This window comes from Solea solea, chromosome 17 (genome assembly GCF_958295425.1).
Source record: "Solea solea chromosome 17, fSolSol10.1, whole genome shotgun sequence".
Lineage (NCBI taxonomy): Eukaryota > Metazoa > Chordata > Actinopteri > Pleuronectiformes > Soleidae > Solea > Solea solea.
Window position 1 is genome coordinate 16,461,491 of NC_081150.1, and position 26,484 is coordinate 16,487,974.

General features: G+C 41.1%; 1 protein-coding gene across 5 annotated transcripts in view; it reads right to left on the reverse strand.

The window, feature by feature from the left end:
- Window positions 1-26,484, reverse strand: part of sipa1l1 (signal-induced proliferation-associated 1 like 1) — an 80,355-nt gene that overhangs the window by 45,616 nt on the left and 8,255 nt on the right. For all 5 annotated transcript variants that reach the window (XR_009233599.1, XR_009233598.1, XR_009233597.1 and 2 more), the window contains exon 2: window positions 24,088-24,251. The gene's annotated coding sequence lies outside the window, so the exon portion shown is untranslated. The remainder of the gene's footprint in view (window positions 1-24,087; window positions 24,252-26,484) is intronic.

Below are 26,484 nucleotides of genomic sequence, written 5' to 3' on the forward strand. Positions count from 1 at the left end.
CTCCAACTGTGTAACAAATATTCTTCTCCCATGAAAAAGAAATAAACAGCCCACAACGACAATTTTGCTAAAATGCTGTTTAGAGCTGCAACTAACGATTATTTTCATAATCGATTAATATGTCGATTATTTTCTCGATTAATCGATGAATCGTTTGGTCCATAAAATATCAGAAAACCATAAAAAATATTGATCGGTGTTTCGTCAAACCTGGAAATGATGATGTTCTCAAATGTCTTGTTTTGTCCACAAACCAAAATGATTGACTTTTAATGATTAATTTGTTATCCAGAGCAAAGAAATGAAGAAAATATTCACATTTAAGAAGCTTAAACAATCAGAAATCTTGTTTTAATCACGAAAAAAGCTTCAAACCAATTAATCGATTATCAAAATAGTTGTTGATTAATTTAGTAATCGATTAATAATCGATTCATCGATTAATCGTTTCAGCTCTAATGCTGTTGCAGATTTTTATTTACATTTTTACAGTCTGTGATATCGGGTTTTACTTGACTGTATCTGTCTGATATCCCTTCCAGTGATTTTGACCAATCGGACCGATACCTTATTCCCAGTAAAGAGTAGCACAATACAAATCAAAAATGAAGCCAACGCTGATAAAATGCAATAAGTGAAGACAAAAAAGACACAGCTGTGGTACAAAAGTGCTAAAGGGCTAATTTGATGAAGAGTAATTAGCCAAGAATCCATGATGCGGACAAGCAGTTTGTTTTTCTCAACATTTACTGCAAAACACATGCCGTCTTACCTTGTACACCCACCTCTCGAGTGTCTCCATAAGACAATAAATAAGTAAAACAGTGGAGAAGAACGGCATGCATGCACACACGTACACACAAAGACAAAATGAGAGGCCTATCTGTGAGAGGTTCCAATCCATTTACCATAGCGCTTTGGTGCCTAAAAATAAGCAACTGAAACTAACCGAGCTGCAAACATCATGCTTGAAGGACACTGCTGCTCATGCTGCTCAGAGGGATTTGTCAGTGTGTTTGAGCATGTGTGTGTGTGTGTGTGTGTGTGTGTGTGTGTGTGTGTGTGTGCGTGTGTGTGTGTGTGTGTGTCGCTTGCCAAAAGATGTCAAGATTCAGAAAAGAAAAAAAAAACTTACACTTTCTTAACGACGTGTGTTTTTTGGCAGCGCAAACACTGCACTTGTCAAGGCTACACCACTACAAACCAAACCGTGCTTTAGTCACCGACTCATTCCCCACAAAATCTGCCTCCACCAAGATTTATAAAAGTAACCAACCATACACAAGCATGTGGTCGGCTATTACAAACAGCAGCTGACATCCAAACAGCCTTGAGGGGATGACGTCTTGTTCATCAGTGCCAGAACTGTTCAAGCAGGAACTGAAATAAATTCAAGATGTGAATAAGGGTCAGCAGATTACCGGGCCTGGTCTATTATTTTGCCAATTATCAGTAATGTTGTTTTATTTGATCTCAAGACGCTGCTTCTAAACAACCGACAACAACTGACTGCTTATTAGAATCCATTACCAAACATCCTCATAAATGACAAGACAGAGTGCCATCCATTCTTGCAATTAGCTCGTAAGAGGGCAGTTCCAAGAATTTAATGACATTTTGCGCTAGGGATGGCACGATACCACGTTTCCATGTCTGATACTTACACCACAAACAAGTATCTACCAATGCATCAGTCCGATATAGTCATTTTAGACCTTTTTTGAACTGTGAAGCCGTTAATAACACATTTGCGCTCGCCATTTCAAGACATAATTATTCAGCTGCGTGAAAAATATTCCCACAATAGCCCACAACTAGGGCTGCACCTAATTAATCGAGAAATCGTTTGGTCCTTAAAATGTCAGAAAATGTTGATCAGCGTTTCTCAAATCTGAAAAGGATGATGTTCTCAAATGTCTCGTCTTGTTGTCTTGTCCAAAAACCATGACGAATGATTTCTTTGTGACGTATATGGAGCACGGAAACCAGTAAATATTCACATTGAAGAAGCTGAAAAATCTGAAAACTTGCTTTAATTCCTTAAAAACACTCGATTATCGATTATCAAAATAGTTGACGATTCATTTAGTAATCGATTAATTGAGTAATTGTTTCAGCCCTGCCCACAACATAACTCGGCTAAAATGGATTTTTGGCTCGCATTGGATTTTACATTTTTATCCGTCTTTTGACCAGTATCGGGCCGATACCGAGTATCACATTGGCTCATCCCTAGTTAAAGAAATATCACAGTTTTGTGTTAATGTAAATGCCATTATCAGCATCATAAACTAGTGATAATCATATCGACTCTATATCGGTCGACCTGTAGAAGTGATAACTTTGGCTCGTCAGGGCTGCAGCGTCTCTTTAAATGTTGATCTGACGCCAGCAGTGATGTAGTACTGTTTTTATTTTTATCGTCAGAAATTGGCCTCCTATGACCACTCACTCTAACCCATTTAATATTTTATAAAATGCCATTAAAATAGTAAAAATCATTCCCATGGCGGAAGGCTCATTCAGCTGTGCTCAGACAGCAGGAATGAACCCCGTTGCTGCAGCAGCCACCTCCGCACAGCCAACAAGAGCCCTCTAATCTGTGCCAATCAGATGACGCTAAACAGCCATTTGTTGTCGAGATGGGCACCGGTACACAACCCCCACCCCTCCTCATATCAGCAGTCACTGCAGACCCCAGCAAAATGCTGGCAATGTTGCAAAAGCAGGCACAGCAGAGTGGGTGACAGAAATAGCAGAGTGGTGAATAATAGAGAAAAAAGGGACTGTGGTGTAATTAACATGGTGGCTGGAGGCTGACGTTCAGTGGGGAGATAGAGGAAAGTGAGTGAGTTGAAGGCGTTGAGAGAGAGAGAGAGAGAGAGAGAGAGAAACAAAATGGTGACGAGAAAGAAGAAGAATGATGGGAAATGAAATTAATAAAAGATGTGCAGATTCAGAAAGGAACACTGTGGAAGAAAGTGAAACAGAAGCAAAGTGAAGTCAGAGAAGCGGAGCGGAGGAGGGAAACAATACACAGCCCCACAGTCATTAAGACTGAAAAAGAGTAAATAAAAAAATCCTGATAATTGGCAGACAAAGATTGTGTCATGTAATTATACAGCATGTCATGATATGGGATGATCCAATGTACAAATCAACAGATGTGTGAACAAGTGTGGACTGCTGCTTAACAGCAAAATAAAATAAAATAGACATACAGATACAGTATGATGCTTTACAAAGCACTGGTGTACAATGGATGTGAGATGCAGTGAGACAAGGGGCACAAAAGTACAAGATAATTACACGTTTCCCTGCAGCAAGTTCATCACACCAGCGTTTTTTTTCCCCACAGCTCTTAGAAGCAAGGTTCACTTTTTCACTGATGGCACAGGGCACATTTTAACTTGTATAAAACAAGGTCACAAAAACATACGAGGGATGTCGCGTTACCCGCTGTCTCGCGGTAAAGGTGCAGGCAGAAAGACATTGATCACAGCCGTCACAGAAGTGCTGTGGATCCCCAAAATGGCGCTGCTCTGCGTGGGCTACAGTGAGGGTGAAGAGCACTGTGGCAGAGTGAGCGATTAAGACGAGAGAGCAAGAATGAAAGCAGAGAAACAAGGACGAGGCAGTGCCATGAGCAAGAAGAGAAAGGACAGGCATGGAAATTGAAAAATCAGAAAAGGGAAATATGAATTAGGCCGTTGTGCAATTTAACAGATTCTGACGTGAGCAATTTTCAAATCTAGCCAGGTAATTCAAAACTGCCATTTAAGACCAATATCCGACCAAATAGCTTTTTCACTAAACCACGGAAAACATTCAACACTGTCACTGTCACATTTCAATGCTGTCAATGAAATGATGTTCGGGAAATAACAATGCAAAGATAACCATATCTAGGCAACCTTATATACAATAAATAAAGGCACTTAGATGAGGAGGGTTAACTGTGGAGGTGAAGGACAACACGAAAAACAACAGGAAATAAGATCGAGAAAAATCCGCTGTAAAGTGTTGTCTTCTGTATCTGTATGTTTGAGAGTTTTAGCTGCAGTTGAGGTTGAATGGCAGTGAATGGGAGAGTCTATCTTGGTAATAGTTTAAGATTTTTCAGCTAAGGGAGGATGTGTGTGTGTGTCTGGGAACGCTTTTTATGCTGGAGCAGAAACCTCTGGAGAGGTGAAGGCGGTGATGAAGGCTCTGGAGAAGAAGTTGTTCTGAATAAATCCAATTGAATACACAACTGCATGTTCTTCATGGTGATCTTCTACTTTAAATGTCAAGTATGGCCAATCACACAGCTGCACAGGTGTTTAATTAACCTACTGTATGTTCTTGATGATTGTTGTTGTAATAAAGGCAGCTGGAGAGGTTGCGTAATTGAGAACAATGTTAACAAATGTGGGCTGTGGTGCAAATTTAAATAAAAAAGTTGAAAGGGGCAGTGTTTTTAGAGAGAAAAAGTCACAAATAATCATCCTGGAAATGCTGGAGTGGGTGTTACCTTTGTACAAAAACAGATTTTGAAAAAATTAGAGGGTCTGTTCAGAGGATTTTCATGAAAACGTTCATTACTGGAAACCAAGATGCATTAAATGCGAGTGGTTGAAGCCGTTTCAAAGAAGAAATATTTATTAATTCATGAAACCGTGCCACTGTAATTGAAAAACAGTTTGACTAACCAAACTTCACTTGGAATAAATAGGATAAAATGTTTTGGCTCAACAAGGAACTTTGTGCCGGCTGCTCAAATATTTTGAAAGTGTGACTTAAATGAAAGTTAAAGTTGACCGTAAAGAACGGGGGAATATGTATTCGCACGGAAACCCCAGTTCCTTCCTGCTGCTTTCTGATTCACCACTGTGCCAGACTGCGCTGCAGCCCAGGAAGCCGTCTCACATTCCAGCAGGAAACACATCTCAGCCACTTCCTGCTTCCTCTGAGGAAGCGTCAGTTTGGACAGAGATTGTCTGGAGTCACTTACTCGCTACACAGCGAAGTCTGGGTGCGAGTGTGATCTTCTAAGAAAAGGAAATAAAAATTCTAATTCTGCAAAAGCTAAAGAAACAACAGCTAATCTGCTCAAGTGTTTTAACACTACTCTGATGTTTTTATCACACCTGCAGCTGCCACTATGAGCAAATTATACTACCAGAACTAAGACAAGCCACAATGGAGAACATGCAAACTGACTTTGAAGGTTATGGGATGTCCACTCTACTGCCTTTTGCCCACTACATTTTCATCTCACCAGTGTCTTTTATCTAATTTCTTGTGTGACCATCACCTGCCTCTTTCTCTTCAAGGTTACATCTCAACAGAAACAGTACTTTTTGTATTCTTGAGCTGAAGTTTTGTTCCGTCAGACTTTAAAAATAAACTTTATCTTATATAATCTAATAATTAATAATAAAAAAACAATGTTTTTTGACGTTTTATCCTCTATCTGATAAAATGCATTTGTTAAACAACACAGATTATATATTACGGGCAATGCAGATTATTAAAGAAACGACAAATATTGGCCAGATGAATTGGTCCCGTCCACCTAATTGCATCCGATTTCACATTTGTTATCTTTCTTAGATCAGATCCAGTGATTTTGATCAGTATCTAACCAATACTCATACTAAGTATTGTATCAGTTCATCCATTCTCTCTCTCTTTTAAAAGGATCATGTTTTTTTATCCATACATAATGAAGATTTCTTCCCAACGACTACAAATTGGTTCTATTGGAAGTAATAATGGCCTAGTGCGAGTCCTTTGAGAAATAGAAGTTAGCGACACTTCCAGACATAATGTCAAGTTTCTTTATAGTTGTATGAAATGTTAATTTGTTGTATTTTTCTTTCAATATCAAAGTAGATTTACATTTGTAAAACAAATCCAGTGGTGATCATTTGAAGGACTTTTACCAGCGCTGGACAGCAATGACCTGCGCTTATGTCGAGACCCGTGTCAAAACCTATATACTGCTAATAAACCCTGTGGCAGTGAAGAATAAATTGCTGCATTTGTACCAAGGCTCCTGTCGACAAGTAGGCACAGGTTTCATCCAATTATAGTGGGGAGAGAGGGATGAAGTCAGATAAGGCAGGACACTAGGACGGACCTAATGAGGATGTCGCAATACCACTGCGGGAGTGGAGTGACATGCTCATTTGTGGCCGAGGCGGGTGCGTTGGATTGGTACAGAATGGTCAGAATGGAGTGACACAGAGAGTGATAGAGAGGGAGAGATAATGAAAGTGCGAAGGATTGATTCCTCACTCAATGTGAGAGCATGTGGGAGGAGATGAGATGCTGCGACTCTGAGTGTGAACAGAGATAGATACAGAGAGTCAACTATCTCCCCCGCCACTCTTATTTCCATCTGTCCATCCATCCATTTATCCATCTCACTTATAGGAACATAAATGACAGCACTGGGGGAGGGGGGGGGGGGGGGAACTGCTTAAAACGATACAGACATGACGCGCACAAACACGTCCACGCCTGTGATACGACCACTGACATTTTATCAAAGCTAGGTAGCTTTTATTACGGAGAGAACAAAACCCTGGAAAGCCAGGGGAAAACATGAGTCAGGAAGGGGGGATTCTGTTCAAAGAGAGTCCGTTTCCATTCAAGCAATGTTTAATGAGCCTGTGTGGACTGAGCAGTCCATTGTGCCAGACTGAATGTAGCTATTGTGAACCTTTACATACACATAGGACACACAATTTTCCCCCTAATAACCCACGAAATCACATTTTCCATTACTTTATTAACAGCATTAGAGTAGTATTCGTAGAGTATGATGCAATAAACACTCCCCGAATGGGAAATCACTGACAACAGGAGGAAGCTGCTACAGCTTTAAAATAAAATGTAGAGCTCTGGATGTCACGTGATTCGGTCCCTATGAACCGCGATGTTGGCACTTTAAATCCATGGAGATCTACAGATATTTCGCAAAACAAATCCTTATAATTCCCCCGCGATGTCTTCTTCTGCTCACTGTGAGCAGTGATTCACCTCCACTGCTTCTACATCTATAGAAGTGAACAGCGTAGTATCCTATACCAGGGGGCGTTACCTTGGTTGTGTGACTTCAACTACCGGAGCTTCAACATAATTTTTGATCGGGATCAAGGGAAGCTCTTTTTTTTTTTTTTTTTTTTTTTTAAACACAGCACACAGATGTCCCTGGCACACACAGATATGTATAAACTAGCTTACAGTGAGTTGCAGGTTTGGGACCCCATGACCACAAGCAGCAGCTTGATATCTGCAGAGAGAGGAGTCCCCCGGATGTAGGCTTGCATCCCCAAGGTGCTGTCGCTGCTGCGGCTACCTTTGCCAAAATCACTCAGTTTGTACAGGTCCCCAAACAGGATTGCTATGGTAGGAAACCTTGCAAGCGCCTTCTGCTGGATCCTCTGGAATACTACTTCAGATGGTCTATGACGCAGCGACATGAATTTTGATCAGGCCGTTACAGCTGGAATGTGAACTTTTCACCCTAAGAGTCCAGTTCCAAAGAACCAATACTCATTTGATGCACCAGAGAAAAATATGATATAGTATAATCTTGTTTTAACAGCCTGTCAAGAACATGAACATTTGCAGTAGTTTGATGTGGAATTCAAAATGGATAATGTTGAAACAAATTAAGTTGTTAGGTACAAAAAATGTCCAAAAAACTGTGGGAAATGTGTAAAACTTTCAGTTAAGCGTCAAAAAAAGAAGCCAAGAAACCACCAAAAATTGTCGCATTTAAGAAACACGTCAACACTGATGCTGACACGGCGATGCGCCATCTAGTGCTGGTCTCCTTCAGTGGGAGTGACCAGAAGCCTTTATGTTGCGGAGCACCGCGAGTGAATCCAACTGTGTCAAACCCTGCAGTTAACAGTTGAAGAACTACATAAACACAGACAATCTAAATGGCCACATTTATAGTCTGAAAATGTGAGGCTTCGAGATAAAGAAACGCCTTCAGTTTGGAGTAGAGGGAATGTTTTAGGGACTGGTTCAGTAAGACTTAAGAGGCACATAAATTAATGTGCATAACAACACATATCTCCATTTTGAACTGCATTTTCTATTTTAAAACAGACCGAGTGACATCCATGGGATTAATAAAGGTTCACGGATCCTGGTAACTTGTAATGAAATAGACTGTAATACAGTACGTAATGTTTTTGTTTGACCACTGTCTCCATCTCATTACGTTCACTTTCTATTCTCATCGCTCTCTTACCTCCCTGGTGTGTTTTTCTTTCACTCGCCCGGCTATCTGTCATTCTTTTCTTCCTCCTCTCTCCCTCATAACCATGCTAATGTAGTAGTGTGTGACTGTGTGTATGTGAGTGTGTGTGTGTGAGTGCGATTCGTGTAGGAGGAGAGTAGAGCAACATTGCTAGAGAAGGAGGAGGAGGTGAGGAGCAAGAAGAAGGAAAAAAAAATAGAAGAGAAAGAAGCAAAGCATTTACAGGAACAAAACATGATGTTACCATCTCACAGATAAGAGTTGGCCACTCGCAATGTTTTATCTTAAATCAGAATAATCCACGAATTTACACTACACTGTAACGATGAAAAAAACATTATATATCATCTTACATACATTATTTCTATACTCATATAATGTATTTTAAGTGTAGTCTGAGACAACCAGCACAATATTCATTTGCAATTGGATTACAATAAAGTTGTGGGTGTCCAATGTCAACATAGAAGAAGTCTGTACTTCAAGTAGGTGAAGATTCTGACCTGCAACTAGGGCTGCAATGATTAATCAATCATTTTTTATGGTTTCATCACTTTAGATGACAAAGAGTGTGAGGTTTGGGAAACACTGAAAAACACGGAAAAACACGTTTTCTGACATTTTATGGATCAAACCACGGCAACCAAAGTGTTTGTGCACAACTAAATGATTGCATGTATCATTTATGGTGGATAATTTAACAGCTTTGCAGTCACTGTGATGGTTAAATGTCTTGCTGCGGGGAGATTGGAGGCCGTCTCCACTCCCCCTACTGTCTGTTATTGGGAAAACTAGCCTGCGGGTGCTACCAAACGGCATTCTTCAGAAACAGGAGGTCTTGCGAAGTCTCGGATCTTGCGAGAAGCACAAATTGTGGTCACAATGGCAGAGCCAGCAAAAAAGAAGCAGAGAAAACTGTTGTTGGAGGAGGTGAGGAAGAGGAAACGACTGTGTGACGGACGAAGGGAGGGGCCGCACACACGTAAACATCAGACCGGCTTTTATGAACGGCCATAATCCACAGCTTGTGTTCGCCAGCTCCGTTGAGAACAAAAGCACATGGCCAGGAGAGGGGATAGGAGAGGGGAACATCAGTGTTGAGCAAAGTGGAAGACGATGGATGGATGTTTACGGTGACGTTATGAAAACATGTATTCCGGAACTGTAGAGGTGGCTCCCTAGAGAAAAAGGTTCCGCTTTCAAGGACAACAGACAAGTTCCGTGTCCCTAGAGGTTCCTGCTTGATCACTGTTGTGATACTTTTCCTCAGAGCTGGTGCCGTGCTGTGTAATTACAGTAGCAGTGTTTTGAATATGGAATAACATGGTTTCTTTTTATTGTAAATGGAGTCACGATTTTGCCACAAAAAACCTTGTCCCAATATGCAGGTAAATGATGAATTAAGGCCTTTGGAGGACAAAGTAAAACCATTACCATTACACTGTATAATCAGTTCAACACCATAATGACAAGTTTAAAACAAAAAGTTGTCCATTCCAGCTTTCAGTTGGAGTTCCCGCACTGACAAGAAGTGGTCTTCCAGAACGCTGGTGGACGGTTCAAAGATGTGCTTGGACATCAAAGACGTCAAAATCACAAGACACACTCTGAGCAGAAGAATGCTAATTGTACAGTTGGTCACAAAGGTTAACCAGAGTGCAGTGTCCGGTGTATTCTCGGCTCAAACGAGTCCTTTTGCACACATGTATTTCATTTCCTCTGCGTGGATAGGCCTGTCTGGATTTCCTGCAGAATCTGAGGCATCAACAGGGAGTGACTGCGCCAACTGCACTGACACTTGCTCTACTTTCCAGCTGTGTGGTCCCACCGATGTCTTTCAATTTGACTTGTTTTTTTTTTTAATTTTTTTTTTTTTTTACTCATGGCTACCAACTTTAACGTTTTGCTTCCCGCCAGACATCGCCAATCCACTAATTATCTTGTTAGCCCCAACACCAGGCGGTGAGACTTGACAGATCTGACAAACATAATCTGCATGGCCTTCACTCCACGTGATTGAGAGCTTAACTGAACCAGCTCTGTCAAAGACAATTTAACGTATATAGAAGTGTGACTCAGCTAAGTAGTGTTAACATAAACATGCATAATGTTAAAATATAATGTCATCCACTCTAAGATATTAACAAAGCACAAATCCAAGATGCCATGTTATGTATATGATATTTATTTATCTCAACAATTGTTTTCATAATTGATTCATCTGCATTCTATTTTCTCAATGAATCTACTCGTTGTTTGGTCCATAAAATGTCAAAAATGTTTGCTGCTTTTTGTCCACAAACCAAAATATTCAGTTTTAATAACTTCTTCGTCATATGGAGCAGAGAATACTCACACTTTAAGAAGCTGAATTGAGTCATTGCTGGAACTCTAATCAAAGCTAATTTTCCAAATACAGTAGATTCCACAACAAAAGCCACTACTACTGAGAGCAGCACCTCACATTGTATGTCCCTTGCAACTAAAATATTCCACGTATTTTATACTCTTTAAATCATTCACTATATGGGGTTTTTTTTATCTAGAGAACAAGCAACACTCACTGACAAGAACAGTCGGTTCTTTCTATTCGCCCACAGCAAGTACAGCGTAATTTCTACATTCCAAAATTGACAACACCTTGTCCTCTAAACTCATTAGTATCCTCTGAGCTTTAACTAATCAGCCTTTATTGCTGAATCTGCTCACTCCAGTCTCTCGGTTCAGAGTGATGACCCGCACCTTGAACCTCTCCTCAAGTCTGTTTTTTTTTTGCAAGCTGGCATTCAGCCTAATGAGGCCCCGCTAATGGTCTGCCCATGTCAGTCAGGGAGAGGAAGCTTTCCTCTCTGTGCAAACTGGAACACGTGTACGGAGTCGCTCAGCTCCCACTCACTCCATCCACAGCTGCTTACATGATTAAAGGACAAACACAACCTAATCATTAGTGAATTACATCATTGCTGTATCATGATGTGCATGTGATAACAGGAATCATAGGAGATAACAACCTTTTTTAAGCAAGCCTTAGAAAAATTGAAAATTTAACCCGGTTTTCATTCACAACCATAAAAAACAGCCTTGTTTCCATGATACAAGTCAGACTTGGCGTACACATTCGTGACTCATATTTAGGGGGATAGAAGGAAAATTATGAATTGGAAGCGAGCGCACAAACTTGAATGAGACACAGACAGCAGACTTGCACCGGTTCTCCGTCGGGACACTGGTGGTCACTGCTGCTGCTGCTGCATCGCCCCAACTTTGATGGATTGGTTAAGCGAGGCCACGTTCTCACAGGAACGTATCCATTCACCGGGAAACTGGTTTCAAGTCGATGTTTCACAACGTTTATAAAGTGTGGCCTTTATCAGAGCTTTGCCAAACAGTTTGTGATAAAAATCCAAGATACTTTTATCCCCAACTACTTTTAAGTAATCATTTATTCTTAGGTATGCAATAGGATAAGAACTGTAAAAGTTTGTCTGGAGAAACAGATAATACTACTATAAACTAGAGTATGACCAATACTGAGTAGTCAGGAATAAGCAGATCAGAAAAACAAAAAGTCCAAAATGACGCACACAAAGAATGATTTAAACTCCGGAGTCCGGTGAGAGAAGATCAGAGAAAATATGGCAGACAGATTCAGACGAGGACGGCAGACATGGCGATCGACGCGGTAAGTAGATGCCGAAAAACAGAGAAAATGGAGAATACAGAATACAAGTGTGTGCTGATAAAGTCATAAAGTGGGCTGGCAGAATTGTTCATGGCCTTTTTTTGACAAACATATCGTATCAAAGGCATGTTCCTTCCACTGACCATGGCTATAAAATATCCAATATGACAAAGGAAAGGCCAGTGATTAAGAATAATGTATACTTTGGCGAGATTTTCTCGGGAGACAGCTTCATAATACAAATCATGCTGTGGTATAGTGAATTCAGACATGAGCTCAAGTTGCAGGTTGTAAGCCAGGCATCGTCCAGATGTCTGGCAGGACACACAGGAACGCAGAGGACGATTCTGGGAGTTGGTTCTCTTTCCAGTCCGCTACTGACGGCCATGATTTCATTCAAATGAAAACAAGACTCCTATGAGAAACCACATCGGCGACAACAAAGAATTCAAAGGGGATTTGATGCAATTTTTACGCTTTATGTTGATGTCGGACTCTTCTCTGTCCCATCTGTGACACTTTGTTCTGGGCTACATAGTTGTGGACAAAAGTGGTGCATTTGTTTGAAATTCCTCTATGTAGATGAAAAGATATTGGGGTACTAGTGAGTATGAACAGTTCAGACAACAAATGTGTGGGCATGTCTTTGTGTTGGCTTTAATTTGAGTCCTTTTAACACAAACCGAATATTGCCCAAACTGCAAAGCTGCTGCAAATCTGGCCAGCTGTGTATCAAAAGCTCACACAAGGGTTGACTGACAGGGAGGAGGATCACCCTAGGTGGACTTACCCGTCAGTATGAGAAGTAAAAAAGATGACGAAGCAAGTAACAAAGACTGGCACGGTGTGTATCAAAGGAACATCCAGTGAGTTTTGATTCCTGAAAACACGTAAGCCGTGGCTGAAGGGGTGGAAGATTCCAGGTTGAATGAAGAGCATTCAAGCTTTCTGAAGACCAAATTGATGAATCGATTAATCGGTTTGAAGCTTTTTTCATGATTAAAACAAGATTTCCGATCTTTTAAGCGTCTTAAGTGTGAATATTTTCTTCATTTCTTTGCTCTGGATAACAAAGAAATCATTAAAAGTGAATCATTTTGGTTTGTGGACTAAACGATACATTTGAGAACATCGTCATTTCCAGGTTTGACAAACACAATCACCATTTTTTAAGATTTTCTGACATATTATGTCGATTAATCGGGAAAACAATCGACAGATTATCCGATTACGAAAATAATCGTTAGTTGCAGCTCTAGTTGTGAGATCATAAGAAAAGCAAGATTTCAATCAACATCTACGGTGACGACAAGAGTGCACCGCAAAGATGGCTGTACATAAAATTCAACCAGCTGCAGCTACTTTTGAAAATCTTCTTAAATGTTTCTGTGGTGGAGTATTGTACACAGAAGCTATTTTTGGAAATAGCTTGTTACTGCAGTACAGTGCATTAGTTAACAGTAAAAGGTGTTCCTAATATTTGTCAACATGAACTCAGGTAAACAGAAATGTGCAAAATACTTGAAACACCTTTCATAAAACCCAGAGCAGTTTAACAGCACAAAAAATGTGTCATGTGCAATCACTGTTGTGCATGTGTTTACTTTTCATGGCCTTAAGCATTGCCAACAAATGTCTGATGGGGTTTTGCAAAGTCACAAATGTATTGTAGATGGCAGAGCAGAGTTTAGCTTGCTCAAAAAACAAATCCACAACTTGTTTGCAAAGACACCAATTCCTGCCTTGACTCTATCTTGGCAAAAAAAAATAAAAAAAGTGGCCAGTATTTGTTGTTTTCATCATGGGCCGGAGATTCATTCACAATGTGTATTTGTTAAAGACGGAGACAAATCTCTGCTTATAATATACAGCCTTGGGCTGTATATTCAATGTTAACAAATATGAGCTGTATCTTTATTCAGTCATCCACGATGTCATAAACACCTGTAAGTTCTGTATTTTTAACATTTTTTGCACCTGACTACGATTGCCAGGTTTCTACAACCGTGCCAGTCGTTTCCAAAGACGAGACAATGCTGTCAAAAAATGTAACACCTGTTTAATGACTCATTAAAATACCAACATCGCGCTCCTTACGAAGAATTCACCACATGATCAGGAGTGAGTCAATTAGGCTAGGCTGTGAAACACAGAGGGAGTCAAAAAGAATAAGGAAATGGAACTCCTAGAATATACAGAAGACTCATAGTACACCAAATTTTCTGTGGATTTCATCTAAATGGCAGGTCAGAGCTACACTAGCCAGCATGACCGGCTTTGTTCCTCTGCCACCTATCCTCTCTTTTCCGCCCATTCTAAACCCTCAGTCTCAGCTGTCTGCGTCTTACATTCCTCAGTCATGGGGACGAGAGCCCTCAGTTTTCCTCTCTCCCACAGTCTTAAAGCCCTGTGGAAAACAGGGAAACTGGCCCGGCAGAGCCGCTGTGTCAAATCTATTTGTCGGATGAACCTTCTTCGGAATGGAGCTTGGATTAGGCTGCTTTTCAGCAAAAACCTGGTGTGTTTGCGTGCGTGTGTGTTGGCTTGCGCTGACGGCCAGTGAGCCTGGACGAGCCAAGCTATTTGTGAAGCTCTCGGCGTGCCAGGGGGAGTTCACCCAAAGGCCACAAAAGCCTCTGACACATTATCATCCCGGTAACAGTCATCATGTAGACCTACGGATGTTTACGTCCGACTTTACATGCGGTTTACAGTAAATTTCACAACTGTACGTACTAAGAACCTACTGGGGAAGTAACATTAATCTGAGAAGTAGTGAGAAAAGAAACAGTTAAGTGTCACAGCAGCATTGTGGTGGCGTCTCGGCCAAGTCGATAAAGAGGGGGGGGAAAAAAGGAGAAGAAAGTTTGTGTGCGTCTAAAAAAAGCCAAGGAATCATTTGTGCACAGACGGGAATCGAGAAAATGTGGTGAGGAAGAAAAGCACGGTTGAAGTATCAGATCTCCTGCTATGTCTGTAAATCACACCAGAAGTCCACAAGTACGGGCAGAAAGGAGGGACGGGAGGAAGACGAGAGAAAGAAAACGAGTGAGTAAACGAGCAAAAAGTGGAGTTCAAGGTTAAAGAGAATGAAAGAGAAAAAATATGGAAGAATTGAGTGAGACAGGATACACCTCAAAGGCAGAAGAGAAGTGCTGAGTCCTGATTTGGGTTCACAAGTTCAACTGGAAAAAACCTCTTCACTTCCCCTCCATCTTCAGCCTGTGCTCTTCACACCGAGCACAAGAAAGCCAAAAATATCAAAGATCCAGGTAGCAAGACAAGTGTGTGTGTGTGTGTGTGTGTGTGTGTACATCTGTGTGCTTTCCCCCGTGTCTGAAAAGCCACCTGCACCTCACGTCCAGACAGAGTCCTAGGGATACATCCACATTTCATTTGCAGGGTCAAAGATGCACCTTAAAAAACCTTAACTGTTGAGCTGCAATCTGGTAAATGCAAAGCAACTATGAGTGTGTATCTCTTGTGTGTGTGTGTGTGTGTGTGTGTGAAGGTCTGTGTGGTGCCTGCTGGGAATGAACAGTGTGGTAAAACCTTAATAATGAAAGCTATAAATCACAGCTACCACATCCCCAGCCTCAAAGCTCATAAACGCCAACCCACAACAGCTTGACAAGTAAAATCTGCTCCTTTTCCTCCTGCTCCTCTCAGTCTTTTCTTTTCCCTCTCGTTCACACTCCAAACAACAGCAATGGCAGGGGTAGCCATGGAACAGCCAAGTCATTATGAAAACTCTTGCTTTCCCCTGACAATGTGTCTCCAAGGTGACTCAATGTTTTAGTCTTTTTTTGTAGCTGGTTCTTTTCCCTCCTTCTGAAACCATTCCAGTTCAAAATCCACAGCCTAGAAGTGCATCTGGATGTTTGGAAGTGAACTTGTGAACTTGTGTGGACGCTGTCCAGCAGAGGGCAGAGCTTGGCCTGCATTCATGCCCTCTTTGTTCAGCAGAAGAAGATGATGTAATGTAATAATCAGAAGTGATGTCATGTTGTTTTGCGGTGACAATGGAGGACACAAACAAACTAAACTGCAGACGATCACAACATTTGAAAAGCAAATGAATGCCATAAATGGAAAAATATTTTTAACAAATATGCAGGCTCAGCTGTTGGCTCATGTTAATTATACAATAATTGCACGATAATTAGATGAAGATGCTGGCGACTGATGTCCAAAGCTCTGGTGTGTGATAAGATCAGATTTCCTTCCTCGTATTTTGAATCAAATGAAGCGTTATTTGCAGTCTGCAGATGTTATGGGTAGGGGACAGAGTCATAAAAGCTGAGTCACTGCGAGTGAGAAATGTGTGCAAATGTACAAACACATACCCTTGGTGAGGACGATGCTCGTCGGATAAACAAGACAAGGAAAGAACGGCTGCTCCGGCATCGGCGTAAATTACAGAGGGAGTGAGGAAAGCGAATGCTAATGCTTTTAATCCTGACATCTGAAGACACAAGCCCAGTGCTTAAAGCAATTAGTGCTGTCTTTTTCCCCCACTCTTCTCTTTGTTGTGCTGACATTCAGTAAATAATCTGATTGAACCAAACACGGTCCCAAGCAGCATGCATCATCAGGATCAGGCAAAGCCAAAAACCTCAGAGTCTGACGAGTGGAGACGGCTGAAATTAACAGATCATCTTTGCACCATGCGCTCACCGGTTGTCTTAAATCGTATCAATCTGTTTAGGGCACGTTCATAGGTAATGTTTACAGAGTAGACAGACATTCACGGCATAAAGAATGTGTTTTTTTTTTGTTTTGTTTTTTTCAAATAATCTGTTGTATGTAAGCAAACATACAAATTATTCAAAGGTCTTTGGTAAAACTGCACACATATCTAATAAAACACCTTATATTGTATTCATTTCCATTTTTCAGCTTCTTAAATGTGAATATTTTCTGGTTTCTTTGGTCAATTTGACAAAGAAATCATTCAAACTGAAAGATTTTTGGTTTGTGGACAAAACACGCCACCTGAGAACATTACCATTTCCAGGTTTGGGAAACACCAATCAACATTTTCAACACTTTCTGACCTTTTATACTCAATTAATCAAGAAAATAATGGACAGATTAAACTGTTGCAGCTCTAGTTTCCATACGGATGAACACAAGTTCTCCACTGCTAACAATGGTGACTTGTTGAGCACAAGTGGTGGTTGTCATGGATGCCTTGAGCCATTGTTACATCTTATAACAAGCATTTCAAGTGCTCTACTTCTTCAGGGCTGAGTGGATGCTCCTCTATCTTGTTATCAGAAAAGCACAAATGCTAGTTAGTTAGCAAGTTCAGTCGAACCACTACCACTCCTGGTAAGTAAAGGAATTGATCAGTTAATGCCAAACCTGGCTACATGGATAGAGCAAAAACTAACACCTTTCAGGATTAAGGAAACATAATAGATAGGATTCTTAGAGACATGATAGGGGATCGGCGAAGTAGAAAATCCACACTTGTATTGATTAGGCCTAATCCAGCTGAGAGGCAACAACGATGAGGCCATCGTTCATGCGAGGAGGAGACAGATTGACAAGTGCGGGTTAAACGGCCATGAGAAACCAGGAGCAGGGCTTCTCTGATAATCGCCGTTGCAAGGGAAGGGAGCGGGGAAGGACAGCGCTGCAGCCAGCGAGGCCTGTGACACATTGACAGATATGAGGCTTTGTACCTCCCATCGGGGCAAAGGCCATTGAATAAAAGTCCTTTCCGCTAAGCCTTCTATGCAGTGCCCACATCCCAGCGGCTCACAACCAAAGACAGGGTCAAGCCACTGCTTCACTGCAGGCATCTGGGGCTTTTTCCTGAACAAACAAAACAAAAGTGTGGGGGTGGGATCTTCTTGAGATCCAACTTTCCCTCCCTCTCCTACTATAAAACTTATATTGCTTTACCATCCTCTACCCTTTGCATTTGCCCCTGAACTAATGAAATGCCTTTTTGCTTCCCTATTTTTTTCATTTTAATCCATTCCCTTTCACCTGGCTGGACTTAACTTTTGTTGTTTCATCTTTCCACTGCCTCCCCTGATCTACAACTCATCTGTATCCCGACTATTTCTACCCCGATTTCAGCAGGGAGGAAGACTTCAGGTGCAGGCAGGCAGACAGTGCCAGAGGCAACATTTTGCACAGGAAACACACCGATACCTGCCAACCTATCATGCTTTAATAGGACCTGGTCCTTGTTAGGGAGATTTAAGTTGAATTTAAGTTGGCAGAATCACATAAAAGGAGTTCCCACTGAGCGTTTTCACGCCGGTGTGGAGCAACAATTTAATCCATCCACCAGTCACCTCGAGCACAGACCCTGAGGCCCGTCAGTGTGGTCCGTTATTATTATTCCTAAACGAAGTGCACACTCATCATAGAGAATTGGTGCCCACTGTGCTGCACTGCACTGCAATTGATTTAACAGCTGGGTGAAATGACTGGGCAAGATTTAATGATTTTTCTTTCTCTCCCAATTACATGTGTATCATACACACTATGAATAGATACATACACTCTTGGCTTTTTCGATGAAAATTGATATTTCCAGCTTGATCTCATTTTAATAAACTGTAGCAACACAGTCAAAGAGACAAGCTGTAATATGGAAGCCTCTTCTTTTAATTACAAAAGGACTGGAAGGGCATCATTACGAGCTTTTAATGACTCTGATACAGGTTTTCTGAATAAAGCTTGCAGGGTGATAGGCCATTTCCTGAATAGCACACGTATTCCTCAATTTTTAGTCAAGCTTTGAGCCACTTGCAGAGTTTGCCAAAAGAAACACACAAGGCAGCTGGGGAAATTAACAGTATCTTCACAGAAGTTCCTGTCTACAATCACTGGGTAACACATTGCCAATCTGGGGGGAGAAGATGTGTGCATTGATACCAACTAGCCTTAGCTGTCCTTTTCAGGAGAGCATGATGAAAGGACATTTCCTCTCGGTGCGTCGCTCCACTTAAGAGTAAACGGATGCTACAGGAGGAAATTTTACTTGCTAAAAAAAAAATAGAAAAAGGAAAATGGCCTCTAATTACCAGTGTTAGAACCCTGAATTATCATTACACGCCAAGGTTTCTGATAACACAACTCTGCTGCCATAGCAACACGGTCCCAGAGAGATGACGGCGGTGGTGGTGGTGGTGCTGCTGCTACAATTGGTCTTCTGGTCCACACTGATGACATGTGAAGAGTGTGTTCAATGTCAATCTGTTCACTGACCTGAACCTACTCTGATGAGCGCAGGTGGACACATCAGTCACTTTGCCTGGCACCACTTCACCCATGGGCAGAACACGACAGCACAGCTGGGTTTAGCTGAAATTATGTAACGCCGCACCGCCCCCACAGGCCCTGTTCACACCACCCCTCTCCTCCCACCCTGCCTCCCACTAGTGCACCATTGGCTATTTGCAGGCAGAGGTGCACTGCGAGATGAGAGTGCTTCAGTAACAACGCAGCCTGTGAAGATATATTTGTGGACTGAGCTGTGGAAAGCACAGAAATTCAAAAGAGGAAAGCCATGGACTTGGAGAATTGTGTTGTGATCTGTTTTGCGTACATACTTGGTTTTTATAATATGTTTAAGTGAAGAAAAAAAATTGTAGAGCACTGATTAAAATTCCTAAAACTGGTGATAAGATTCTAGGGTTAAATCCACCACTGATTCCATCAGTGAGCAGTAATCCTGGCCTTTATTTCTCAAAACAAATTTTGTTACTAAGCAATAGTTGCCAAAAGTGGAATTTCACCCGTTGCCTGGCAACATTGGCTTATTCAATCTCATAACAGGAAGCGAGGAGAACCAGCGACGCTTTGAGCTACAACCCTCTAGATACTCCTCGCGTCTCGGGTACAGACTGTGATGTCCAAGGACAATGATGCTATTCAAGTAATTTGGTGTCCCGTTTTATCCGCACACATGGCCGCTCGCAGTCAGTCACAAGCATAATCCTAAACACAAGCACAAATGTATGACATTTTAACTCACAGAGCATCAGTGTCACCCTGACACATTACTTACTTCAGTCCATGCGCCACTAACTCGCTGAATAACCAGGACAAAAAAAAAAGAGAGAGAGAGCACTTCTTTTGTAAACACTTCCTCAGAGGTACGACCATAAAACATAGAAAGTAAAAGAGGTTCTGTGAAGTGAGTCTCTTCATTTCAACCTTGCTCCAACCGTGGGTATTTTACACTCTCAGAGTTTTATAGAGCTGTTACATAGGCTTCAGGCTATTACCTCCTAAACAACCCCATGAGTCCTCGTAGACACTTTACTTCTGAACTGGCCTGCCGTCATTAGAGAGTAATGCTAGGGCAGTCAAACATTTTTGTTTCCAGCTGAAAAACAGTGGTTTGCTTAAGCTCGCTCGTGTCATATCTATAAACGCCTGATCAAGTGTTTCCCCTCCTTCACAGCTGGAAAGACACCGGCAGGGGCATTAACTACGAGGCGTCAGGATGCTACTGGAATGGATCAAAACGCCATGTGGTAAATTGCCTCCGACCATTTAAAGCACCGTGATGATGCCACGGAGCGGCCATATTAATCTGAGTGACTGGGTAATGAGGCGGCAGCAGTTAGCAGGGTCTGAGATGACAGGGGAAGATGCAGGGGACTCAGATGTGATCGTGTCTGACATACAAGGTCAGAGTCGACTGAAGGTACCAGAGAGATTAAACGGAAAAGGTTAGCCTTGAGAAACACTGGAAAAAAAGAATACCTTAACAAATATGAAAGTAAATGTTTCTTTTCACCCTCAAATGAAAAGAACAGTATATTTTGATTTATTGCATGTTTTGTCCAAACAGTCAAAAATGATACATTTTTAAAACCAAAAGACTTGACAACAATTAGTAATTTTCTCTCAATAAGGAAAGTTGTTCCTTATTGAGACATAATATGAATATTTTTTCCCTGAGGTTTTGGATTATCATCACCTTTGACTGCAGGGCATTGTGAAACTTTTCTACAACAAAGTGGTCTTTTTTGAATGTTGAAAGTTTGGATATGTTGGGGGAGGGAGTTCCAGAGGGGAGGGGATTTCAATTTCAGATAAAAAGTGATAGCCCTACTAGCTATGAATAGATGGCATTGTTATTACCCAATTAGTTAACCAATTGTTTCAATGATTGATGACTAGCTGACTATGTAAATGGTCATTAGTTGCAGGCCTGCTGTATTTAGCTGAAAATAATCAGCAGTAGAATCGATAAGTTATAAAAGCTCGTCTTCGGCTCTTAAATCTTAGTCCACACATTTCACACACTGCGAGTAACAATTGCTGTGTTTTAGAGTCATTGTGATTGGAAATAAATAAAAGCATAAATTACACATTTGCTCCAAGTTTACGAGCTACCAGGGGAACAATTTCGCCCTCTAACCTACGGAGTCAGGGAGGTTAGAGGCTGCATTCACTGACTGACACCAGGGACAAAACCCACTGTCGTTGGTGTCTTTGCAACATTGTCACACAAATTCACCAGTGTGTGAAGACCGACACATTCTACCCTGGTTTGTCCAAATAATCATTAACCAGTTCCACCCTGGGTAAATATTGTAAGAACCTCTGTAAACTAGAAGGTAAATACACACCTCAGTGATGGGGACATTGACACACACACGCACACACACAGTGAGTGTGTGTTGGCGTATGTGTGTCTGGGAAACAGGGAACGCAGATATCATTGTATTCAACCACGTTGGGCTTAGATGAAGCTGAAAACGATGAGGTCATCCCTATTGTGTATGCGCAGCATTCGCTCACATTCCTCTACGTGCCATTGTACGCCAATGGCTAAGCTAAAAAGCATGATGTGATGAACTTATTCATCAAAGACTCACAGACCAAACATTTGGTTTTTTTTTGCAAAATGAACCTGACATCCATTAAAACCAAGAATAGAAGGGGGAAAAAAACAACAAATGCCACTGTGGCTTTCAAGGCCATCACCGCAACAAAAAAACTGCCAAAACACTCCCCTCTTCCCTCGTCTTGGATGAGCAAAGAGAGTGGAGTGGTTGCAGTGAGCACTCAGGATCATGACAGGCCACCTTCCTGTTTTGGTTTCTGCTTCCACCACCTGCGAGCCAGATGTTGTGTGGCTGGGCATTGTGACCTAATATTTTTTCTGGTATAGGAGAAAATTAAGTACAGGTTCATTCGAGTCATTCGTCTACTCCTCAAGCCCAGTTTATATCTATCTATTAAACAGGCAATGAAATTAACAGAACTGCGACCAAAACATTTGCCAATTCCTCTATTCCTAAGGCCTTATCCGCATGGTGACACAACTTTTCATATACAATCCTTCTGTATTCTCACTTTTGAAAATGTTTTTCCATAAACACAGCGTTGCTTTAAAGAACGTCATCAAAAAAAGAGCAGACGATGTGGAGCACGCGCATGAAGCTTGCGGGGTTAAGTGTGTGTATGTGTGTATGTATATATATATATATATATATATATATATATATATATATATATATATATATATATATATATATATATATATATATATATACATACATATATATATATATATATATATACACACATATATATGAAAATGCAAGGATACCATTTGGAGATTCTATGTGACGTATGTGGATAAAAAAAGCCAATACGATACAACCGTTCTCTAGATTCTCCTAAACTTGCTCTGAATAAGTTATCAAGAAAACATCAACTGGTTCCCGTTTCCAAAACATTTGATTATTTCACTGTTTTGTTCCATAAAACTGTGCTTGTATTGATATGTCTGTGTAAATAAGTTAATCACACACACAACAATCGATGAGAATACGTCATCTCCGCGGGAATTCACTGCAATCAGTGTTAGCTCTGGCTTTGTGTCAGCACATGGCTCATCAGCAAAGCAGGAAGAGTGTTGCGGGTTCGGCCAAAAGCTGCTGCCGCCGCTGCCTTCAGTAAATCAAGATGGATTTGTATGTTTACCACCACTGACACAGTGGAGGACCTCCTTGGAAACTACAAACCCCAGCAAGATGTCTCCAATTATGAGGATCTATACTGTACTATGGCGCAACGGGTGAGTGCTGGAGCCTCATTTCACACTTTCAGAGCCTTATTTCTATTTGGACTATAAGATTCTGACCTTCTTTTCTTCAATCTGCAATTCCACACCCAAGTCGAATGGTCAAATAAATAGGTGAGAAACCACTAAGTAGTGGTTATTAATAGTTAGTGCGATAAATATTCATGCATAAGCCTTATTAAGACAAACATGAAAGTGGTGGCACATGAGTCATCATTAGCAAGCAGCTGCAGTAGCAGCAGCAGCAGCAGAATTAGTGTAAAAAAATAAATATCCATCCATCCATCTATTTTTGTTTAGTCTTTTAAAGCCCATAAAAGGATGCAGCCTTTACTGTATAATGGACTGGGTGAAGTGTATGCTGTGGTAAGGTAAAACAAAACAAGTCGATATTGGGGAAGACTATTCACAGTGTGTATTTTAGAGAGGATTTACAACACTGTCAATCAAAAAGTAATCAAACAAAAGGCGCAGCAGTGATTTAGCAGATCAGCGTCATCAATTTTTGATCAGTAATAAGAGTCAAATGTTATAGAGAAAACAGGAAAGTGCAAACACTACCAGTAAAACATCTTTGTTAAAGCATTTGTCTACTTATATGGTTTTGACAGATTTCCTTTTGGGTTTTTTTGTAGCTGGCATTTAAAAGAATTCCAAGTACTAAACCACATCTCTGCTTGAAACGCGAGTTTATAGGCTCTTAACATAACCCCTCCCAAGCAGCGGCATTACCAAAAACATCAACATGGCCACAAGATTATCTGTTTGGTTTGTTGAGGCTCAGTGGAGCAGGAAGGGAGCTCAAACTGACAGTAAAATCACAGAGACTGTCGATTACAGGCCACTTAATGAATCAATTTCAAGGCTGGGAAACAACTCAAAGTCTGTTGACATTAAAACCAGATTTTCTCTCTCTCTGTGTGCTATGTGTGGAATGACAAAGTAGAGGGCAGCATCCTTTGTGTTTTTGTCAAATAACATCAGCAGCTGCATCCAAGTTTAATAGTGCTATACAGTGCATTAAGTACGGAATGCATTTGATCAAAAAAAATGAAGAAAACTTACTGCAAACAGATGACGGCCTTCCAAACTTTCGAGTAGTTCAAAAAAAATAAAAAACAGAGAGGAATCCCCTTCCAGCAGCGGCGAACAATGACCAGGATACGTCTTCCTTTAATCCCGCGCCTCCGTTTCCTCCACTTGTGTGGCTGTCGTCAGAGAAGGTTCGCCTGGGGCGGCACATGAGGAGAAACAGCGGTCTGTTAAGGAAGTCGCGTTTTCTGACCTTTAAGCCTAGTTTGCACTCTGCATAGGAGGGTAGATTTTTTTTTAATGCAAGACATACACAAGAGGAGACATCAGAGATGATATCATATTCAATCATTGAATTAACTGAGGCGAAAGGAAAGGTGAGGTTTGTGTGGTTGTCCCGCAACATGCTACCATATGGATGTAGTTACATTTCTAGCAGGGTGCGCGTCAGGTTATGTCATTCGCTAAGTTTAAAAAATGTATTGGCAAAGATTCAGCAGAAGTAAATGTGCATTATTCTGTGTTTCCATCAACTGCTGCGAAGCAAATCATCGAGATAAGTAAAAGTTTGTATCACCCCAGAAAAGGAAAACAAGGCTCAACTTGTTGATGTAAATAAAGAGTGCCGATAGCTGCCGTTTCAATTCATTATCGTTGCAATATCTGCTTCTTGCACCAAGTGGAAGAATGCTGTGGTTTCCTCATCAGTCCACACTTTTCCTCCTCTCGTCCACTGTATCCACTATTTCCGCTCTGTCTCCCTCGGTACAGTGAAATGCGGACGCTGGGAGAGACATTTCTTAAAACTCCCTCTTTTATTCAATAACACCACTGTCACTGCGCCCATTCACATGCACCTTTTATCAATACACCGAATTTTCCACCTCCCACTACTGTAAAATCCACGGCATTTTATTCACTGCAGCAGAAACTGGCCTTAGGAATTGCTCTACGATCTCTGGTATGGAAGCAGATCCAGCCAACACTTAAAACTTTAAATGTCTCCTTATCAAAAAAAGTAGAAAAAAAGACTGACTGAATTCTCCTCCTTTACTTCAGAAAACTCTGACATTGCCCAACCACAGAGATCCTGCAGGAATACATTAATCAGTAATTCGAGATGATGATCTTATTTTGATTTGAGAGCAGTTATGCAGACACTGTGGCTGGCGCCGCCTCACAAAAGGGAAGAAAAATCTATGTTCCGTGATCAAAACCCTATCATATCATTTAATAATCAAATCATACTGAATTTGCAGAAGACAGGAACTGGTTGTTTTTCTTTCTAATTATGTAAATGAGCATGCTCTTATTTTACAGCTTTCACATCAATCAACTGCAATGGATTCTCTTGACACAGTCGGGTGAGGACGGGTCAAATGTTCCAAGGGGGATAAATACTGTACTGTAATGCTCCGTGGTAACTGGATTGTTCTGGATTGTCATTTTATCCAGTGCAACATTAACGTAGGTGGTTCACAGTAAAGAGCAGATCATGTGAAAGCAATCAGGCAGGCAATCATGTGAATTTTACAGTACAGCAGAGTACAACTTCAGCATTTTACAGCGAGGACATCATTCTGGAAAAAGGAAGGGACATCACTACAGTGGAGTCTGCAGGACATTCTATTCAATTTTGCGAAATTTAGAAGCAAATATCCCCAATTTTGCCCCATAGAAATCAATTTCCATGCAGTGTTAATGAAATTCATGACACCATCACTGGGATAGTGTAGCACATAATGTGCGTCTAGTTGGCCGTGGCTCAAAACATTTCAGTTCAAGGTGCACAAATCGTATGAGAGGACCGACGAGCACGTGAGAGAAAACAAACTGGGATGGGGATTAGTTATTTCGGTCCTCATTCAAAAATGAAATCAGCCACAACTGTCAGAACCTGTCTCATCACACAGTATGATACTTTTTAGAGAAGTCCTTGGCAAAAAATGATTTTTCACTCGCTCCTTTACAAAGAAAAAGTGTTTGCGCCTGTTTGACGAAAGCTTTGCCAACTTAACTGCAGGCATTACTGTTAAACTGAGATAGTGCCGTAATTTTGATCATGTCACCACTTTACAACTCCAGTTTACCAGATTATGGATGCACTGAGGTGAGATGCACTATTTGACAGTGTTGCCATGGTTTCTGCCACTTGATTCTTGATTTTTTTTTACCAACAGTTTCTGTCATCTGCAAAAAAGCATTAGACTGTGAAGAATGTAACTGTGTTTTTCCCCTGTTCCATGACATTTAAAACAAAAATATTTGGTTTTGGGTAGAGAGTCATTCCTGCGAACTGATCATTAATCCATTCATTCATTCATTCATTCATTCTCTATCGCTTTATCCTCCACATGAGGGTGGCAGGGCTGCTGGAGCCAATCCCAGCTGACATAGGGAGAAAGGCAGGGTCACACCCTGGATATCTCT